This window comes from Rhododendron vialii, chromosome 1a (genome assembly GCF_030253575.1).
Source record: "Rhododendron vialii isolate Sample 1 chromosome 1a, ASM3025357v1".
Classification (NCBI taxonomy): domain Eukaryota; kingdom Viridiplantae; phylum Streptophyta; class Magnoliopsida; order Ericales; family Ericaceae; genus Rhododendron; species Rhododendron vialii.
Genome location: NC_080557.1, coordinates 1,395,914 through 1,403,426, shown reverse-complemented (window position 1 = coordinate 1,403,426; position 7,513 = coordinate 1,395,914). Strand labels below are relative to the sequence as shown.

Genomic DNA, 7,513 nt, shown 5'->3' with positions numbered 1-7,513 from the left:
TTCAGCAATAAAAGTACGATTCCTCCTTTTCATCTATATCGGCGCCCCTTCTATTTTTCTCTTTCTTTTGTTTTTTTTTCTATTTTGTTTTCTTTTTTTTTTTAAAGGGCACCACCAATTCAAGTACAAAAGTTCACAATCTATCCAAAAATTACACCTTTATACTTTTGCCTTTCTCCAAACAAAATATGAAAAGTGGAGCTAACCAAGAAAAGGCTAAATATATAAGGCTCAAAGTGGCTTGCAGGGGATAAATGTGAAAAGGAACGAACAGGCCCAAATATCAAGAAAATGCATATAATTCTCTCCAAGGGGTGTAACATTCATGTGACGAACCAAAACCCAAGAGATATTGTTATGCATTCAAGTTCCAATACTCAACAATCAAGAATAATGAGACCACAGCAAATAGATTATTTCCATGACAAACTAAGAGTTAAAGTGACACCACTCCAATAAAAGATAGGGCCCAAAAGCTCACTAGGGCATAAGTCTCCACTAATCTAGCCTTCAAGATTGGTTAAGTCACAACTCACAAGTGGTTAAGGCCCAAATAAACGTGACATGCAATAGTGCTATACAAAAGTGCCATGATCAACTTCTTAAGACAAGCTAGCAAGTAAAACTACCAAGCCAAAAAAAGATATCACTATGGTAGGCAACACATCTCAACTCAATTATTCAACAAGTAATCACAACAAGTGTCAAATCACATGCGAAAAGGAAAATTTTCAATTTTTTTTTTTTGAATTTTTAAGAATTAGAAGAGTGAAAAACTTACCAAAGTAATCCATCCCCCCAACTTAAACCATTCGATGTGCTCATTGAATACAAAAGAATAAAAATATAGGACATGAAAGAAAAAGAAGGAAAAAGTATCACCTCGGAACGGAGAACTACACAAGAGATAACATAGTGGGAAGAAGACCCCCCAACTTAAACAAAGCATCCTGCAATGTTAGTCCTCACAAAAAATAAAATAAAATAAAATAAAAGTAACTAATCTAAGAAAGAGAAAAGAAAAGAAAAAAAATTATACAAAAAAGTTAATGACATTCAGTACTCCCATCACGTGAAATCCAACCATTCATCACACTACGAAGAGCAATCAAAATCAACATCTCAACCCACTTCAAGCACTCCGTTAAAAATTGTATGCGACCATGCCACAAAATCAAATACTTAGAATATCTTAATGGCCTTAGCCGCATTTGAAATTTAAATTCCACCAATTGCATATTTCGAACTAAATTAACTTTCAAGTTGTTGATGAGTGTTAGAAAAAATGAATGGTAAACCATATTAAAATTATCAACACCAAGAAAGTCAATTTGTTCTAACGTGATAATCTTTTGCAATAATGGATGCTCAATAGGAGTGATGACATCAATATCTATGGCTGGGGGTATTTGATCATCAAGAACAAGTGGATTTTGCACAATTATTGGCAATGACTCCTTAGGAGTCGTGTCATGAAAATCCATCTCAAGTATACTAGAATGCTGTTGCACTTCAGGTGAACTAACTATTTCGTTAGTTCCAAGTAACTCTGTTGTTTCATCTTCCAATACACAAGAATTATTCATTTGAAAATTTTCAACTTGATTGCAAGAAAGAGAATCAGCTAATTGATCAAAATAAGATGGCTCTATTTCCTCTTTTTCCCTCCCATCAAAACTGGTATCCTCAGAACTTTCAGTCAACTCACAAAATTGGAGCTTTTGGGTTAATTCATCTAAGAAATCCCAAGCGTCTTCAGGGGTTTTATCCAGAAATTCATCAGTGGACCTAAAATCCACCTCGCATGACCTAAGGTTTAAACCACGGCAAAAGATAACCAGAAGACTGTCAAGCTCACAATTAAACGACTAAGAGAATACAACAAATTTAAATCGCTTCCAACACTGTGACAAAGACTCATCATCATGTTGAGAGAAATCTGATAGTTCTTGTAAAAGCATGTGAGTCTCATATGAGGGATTGAAATGATTGAAAAATTGTATTACAATCTCACCCCATGTCAATCTTGCACTCAAACAATTAAACCAATCTAAAGCACTATCACGCAAAGATGCTGGGAATACATGTAAAAGAGCCACTTCATCATTAGCAAAAACCTCCTCAAGTTTATGAATATGCGAAAAAGGATTTTCTGAGGCCAAACCATAAAATATAGGAAGTGATACTGAACAATCAAATTGTTTTGTATAACCTCCATAGCACTTTGCAAAATCGGCCATTTTTTTTTCAACAATTTAAAAAAAAATAAAGAACTAAAAAGAAAACAAATAAAAAATAACTACCCGAATTCTTAACACAAGTAACCGTCCCCGGCAACGGCGCCAAAAATACTTGACCGATTCCGAGTCCTAAATTAATGGGTTGCCCCAAGCGTAGGGCGGAGACCGACGTAGCACAATATCCGGTAAGACCGGAGTCGAATCCACAGAGACGGTGATGTGTGCTGACTAAAAATTCGGGTTATTATAATTTAAATGGGCTCTTAGGTAGCCACCCCTTGTCGTTTGATTGAGATTAACTAAAACTAAGAAATAACTGTTCTTTTTAAATAATTAAAATGAGGTACGGTCGTAGGGTTCATAGCACTTGTAACTAGTCCGGATTAACCTGCTCCATTCGGTGTTCTTATAAACGTTCGATTTGAGATTGAAAAAGATACCCCGCAAGATGCGAGACTCTATGGTTGCCGTTTACCCATGCGCAGCGAAGAATGGGTTTTGGACCCCCATTCCCCCGTTCACATGAGCTCCAACAATGTCCGGGTTCGTCCACAGGAAGTACTTTTCAATCTAAAATCGCTTTTTTTATCATTTGAAAATAAGAGCAGTGCCCGAACTGGTCACAGCGTGCTAATCATCCCGCAACCCTACCTATACGACTACTCACTAATCATTGCACATAAAATTAAAGAAACCCTAGTTCGGAACATGCTTCTATTATGCGAGATAAAAAATAAACAAAAGATCTAAGTTAAACAACAACTTTTATAAAAAACATAAATTAAAACGAAATATCGAAGTGCGAATAATTAAGCAAACGATAAAATAACTTAAAGAAGAGAAAATACTCTGAATGAACGAACTTAATCTGAAACTGTAAAGTAATTATTCCCACAAACTGTCGTCGCCCGTTCCACTTGATCTCGGCAACAGCAGCCTTCGGTCCTGTATTCTTCTGTCCGTAACTTTTTTTCCAAAAGCTGCCGAAGACCCTTCTAAAGGTAGTAGGCTGACTTTATATATTGGAGGAGTAGGGTTTTAAACCCTAATAACATAAAAGCCCCTTGAGCTTTACATTATAAGGCATTAGTCATTCAACTTTGAAGGACTTTGCATTTTGATCCAGAACTTCTTTAAATTCTTCTTTTTCCTCAAATTATTGGAAACCTAGCTCGAACAACCTATAAACATAAAAACACATAATAAAAATCAGCTAACAAAAATAAAGGACTAATAAATGTAGATTGAAGGACCAAAATATATATATTTTGGCACTTATCAATGGCTATAAGAGAAAATACAAGAAGCAAAATATCTACTCAAAACCTTGATATCGTTAATAATAATCTTCACTTCTTAGTTCACCATTGCCAGACCGTTAATCATATTGATAACCGCTTGTGAGTCACCTGTTATAAGCACATTCCTCAATCCCAGATTTTGGCCCAGTTGGACCCCATTCGAAAAGCTAATGCCTCTGCAACCATGGGGCTTGAACACCAATCCAGTCTTCCATTTGCAGTAGCTCTAAAAACACCCATCTCATTCCTTATTATTACCCCTAAAGCACCTAGCCCAGAACCCCTTTGTCCATGCTCCATCCACATTAATTTTGAGAAATCCTACACGACTTCTGCCATCCACCCCTAGCTTCTCCAACTTGCACGCCCGTAGCAGTAGCAAAGAAGTTAGTTGCACATTGAAATTCACGCAGGCAACCCACCGCTCTAATAACCACCACTCTGGGAAGGACAACTTTACCATTGAAGAGCGCTCCATTCCAACCTTTCCAAATAAGCCACATAATCACAACAGCCAATGCAAAGAATTCATCTCTATTAACTCCCATCCGCCACCGAGATCCCAAATCATTCCAAAACGCAATAAAAGATCACTGAACTGGTTCTTCCCATAATCCAAGAGTAGAGGAGATCAAGACCAAACCTATTGTGCAAACGTACATGAAACAAATAAATGGATAATCGTCTTTCCCTCCATCCCACACACAGGGCAACTCGCCTCCATCGTTTCCTTCTTCCTCATTAGTTCCCACCTAGTGGGTAAAATCTCATGGAAACACTTTCACAAGAAAAAAAGAATTTTTCTTGGGATTTTTAGCTTCCACATATGACGCCAATGCCTCTCATCCTCATCCTCATAACTGGTGCTTGCACCCCCATTGTGCCTTAACCCTTGGTGCTTAAGTCATCGAGTTTGTTTTTTTTTTTTTGATCCGCTTGAAAATCATTCATAATTAAAAATGCCATACGGCATCTACAGATTTCAATCAAAACCACGAAAGGGTACTACAGGAATAACCGGAAGGACTAATTGAAGTATGAGAGCAGGGACATCTTCACACTGCCACATACTCAAAGGCAGGGTCGGGACACGTGGAGTATGCACCAAACAAACAATTTCCTTCAAAAATCAAAACCCTAATAGCAGTAATCAAAGCAACACAGAGAAATCTGTCTTCCCCAATACAGTAATCTTAAGCCAAAACGCCGGCGAAACCGCAAAACAAAAACACAAAGTGCTTTTCCTTCGCCGGTAAGGACGCCACTCCAAAGAGCAAACTCCGGTTGGCACGCGGAGTTCTGGCCACGGAAGGGCAACCGTTGACAGTTCAACGCAGCTCTGAAGCCACGGCGGGCAGACCACTGATCAGAGGCAAACTACCACACCAAACCAGACACACAAAGACTAGACGCAAAGTTATTTGCTCACCACCGCACCCTTCGGATCTAGGGAACACCCAGACCGGAAAACAAAAACCGGACTGGAAAAACAGCCGGAGAAAACACAGAGAAACAAAAATCACAAAACACTTCAACCCAACCGCACACCTTATTACTCACCGCCGCACCTCGAGAACTTCAGATCTGGGAACTTTGGCTGAGAAGACGAGCAGGGGAGCCCCAAAACGCCGCTAAGACCAGCGTTAAAGAAGCTCTTCGTTGGCTGCTACAACACCGCCGCCCCAAACTGGGGATCTGAGAAAGAGATCGAACGGGATAGAGAGGAGAGGTGAGGAGGGGAGGAGGAGGCGTGATAGCGCCCCCCCCCCCCCCCCCCCCAAAACCAGGTGCTGAAGAAAAAACCAAGGGCAAGAGGAAGTTATAGAGAGAAATTCCAGTTCCTAGTCATCGAGTTTGTTGGTCATGCCAAAAATGAGCTTGATCAGTATCACACGACTTTCAACCAGATATATTTTTATTAAACAAACCATTGATGGCAATAATTTTAACATATACTTCGATAAAATATGTTGCATGTATGTTTGAATGCCGACATCTGGTGAATCTATTTTTTGGGTAAATGCAAAAATCGACGAGCCAAATAATATGAGCGATCACCATTCTTTATCGAAAGAGCACATGCAACACTCCATATCAGCAAGCACTATTCTTTATCCTAGCATCTATCAATCTTTTTGAAGAGGATCAGGGGTTGGATGCCGCAAGGCAACGCCTAACACCGGTGCATGCTATGATTAATGATAGGGTTACTCGTGTTTCATCTCGTTGTCTCGATCTCCGTATATTTTAAAAATCAAGTTAATTACATCACTACTTATATGATTGAGTCACATATGTCTTGCAATAAAAAAAGATTCATTCTGGCAAATATGTTTCTAGTATTTCTTTAGTAATTCACAATGCAGATTTGACTATTCAAACACAACCTAGAAAAGGAAGAAAAAAGAACAAGATTTGGCATTTCCCCAACTTGCACTGGACAAAGGGCATTTACAGATCAACATGCACCCAACAGAAAATCACTGAGAATATATATATATCTGTCAGCCCATTTAGGTGTCTTTTGTCTATTCGGAGATATCTGATAAAATTGAAACGATACTTAAGTGTCTCGTCAAGCCTTTGTGGGACACTCGGAATATATATATATTGACATCGCATTTTACGTATGAGGTGTGTTTGGAAATTTGAGCTAAAAAAATTGACAGTCGGACTTTCTTTTCGTTTTTTTGCTTTTGTTTTTGACTGTTTGTTTGTGTTTTTTGTCAACCAATATGACGTCAATTAAAGAAAACCACAAAAGAACATGCAGTTTGTCACAGGAAGACTTGAATTGAAACATGACGTATTACTAGCAAAGTAATCATTTTCGAAGTAGGGGCAGAGGTATACGGGGATGGTTGTGGCACATGACGCCCCGGTTTCAAGAAAAAAAATGCTTAGAGAAGTCAATTATGTAATTATTGGTAACCAAACGATTTGATTTTTAATTTACACAAACAACGAAAAAAATAGCTAGTAGTAAAATAAACGTTTTGAATCAGAAAAAATTGTATTTCAATGACTTTTATTTAAACACCACATGATAGTTGAATAAAATCTTAATTATAGCCTAAGACAAAGCCCATTTTTACGGTTAACATTTCTCTCTGTATTTTTACCAACAACATGCAACAAATGCCAACGAACGCCCATCAAATAGTGCCAACATCTTAACCAAATTATGGCTCCACCACTGTATCGAAGTCTCAACCACTAACCCATGCAAACCCTCGGTCTACTAATTTACTTCGTCAAACACAAGTATTATATATTGTTAATTTTTTTTTTGTGCAAAATATTGTATACAAGGACGGAACCAGGATTTTACCCTAGCAGTGGCGAAATATATACTAAAAAAATAAAAAGATGCATTACAATATTAATAGTCATCGGTTCCAGAAAAAAATTAAAATAACATAATAACAACTATAGTAAATGATGTTTTTCATTTGCACATAGAGTATGAAAAAAGACTAATTTTAATTTTGGGCATCGATAATGCCACTCCAACAACAACAGCAGCAACAGAACTCATGTAGTCCTCAATCATTGGGGGTATGAGCAGAGGAGGATTGGAGACAGACCTAACTTTTAACAATATGTATAAAATGGCTGATCTCAGAATACCACTTAAACAATAGCCCCATTATACGTGTTTTGCTGTGGAACTATGCCCCAAATCAAAGCCAAATGACATCAAAGAGGGCAGACCTAGAGACTCAATTCAATTTATGTGCACATTACCATGCTTCCTTCATTGATAGTCTATAGCATTAGTCTGCACAAAGATAATGCCACTCTCCAAATTTATAATGTCACTCCCCAAATCCCTATATGGATTTCCCAAATTGATAACCGAACTCCCTTTTAGGAGTGACATTATATATTTGGGGAGTGACATTATAATTAAATTCCCTTAATTTTTTAGGTTAAGTTATTTTAGGGTTATAATTAATGTGGAGTTTTTTT

The 7,513-nt window shown here is 37.8% G+C and overlaps 1 non-coding gene across 1 annotated transcript; it reads right to left on the bottom strand.

Moving 5' to 3' along the window:
• Nucleotides 1–7,197: 7,197 nt before the first annotated feature.
• LOC131308619 (small nucleolar RNA snoR100) lies at nt 7,198–7,304 on the bottom strand. Its single transcript, XR_009194512.1, has one exon. It is a non-coding gene; the product is annotated as a small nucleolar RNA snoR100 (small nucleolar RNA).
• Between the last annotated feature and the right edge of the window lie 209 nt (nt 7,305–7,513).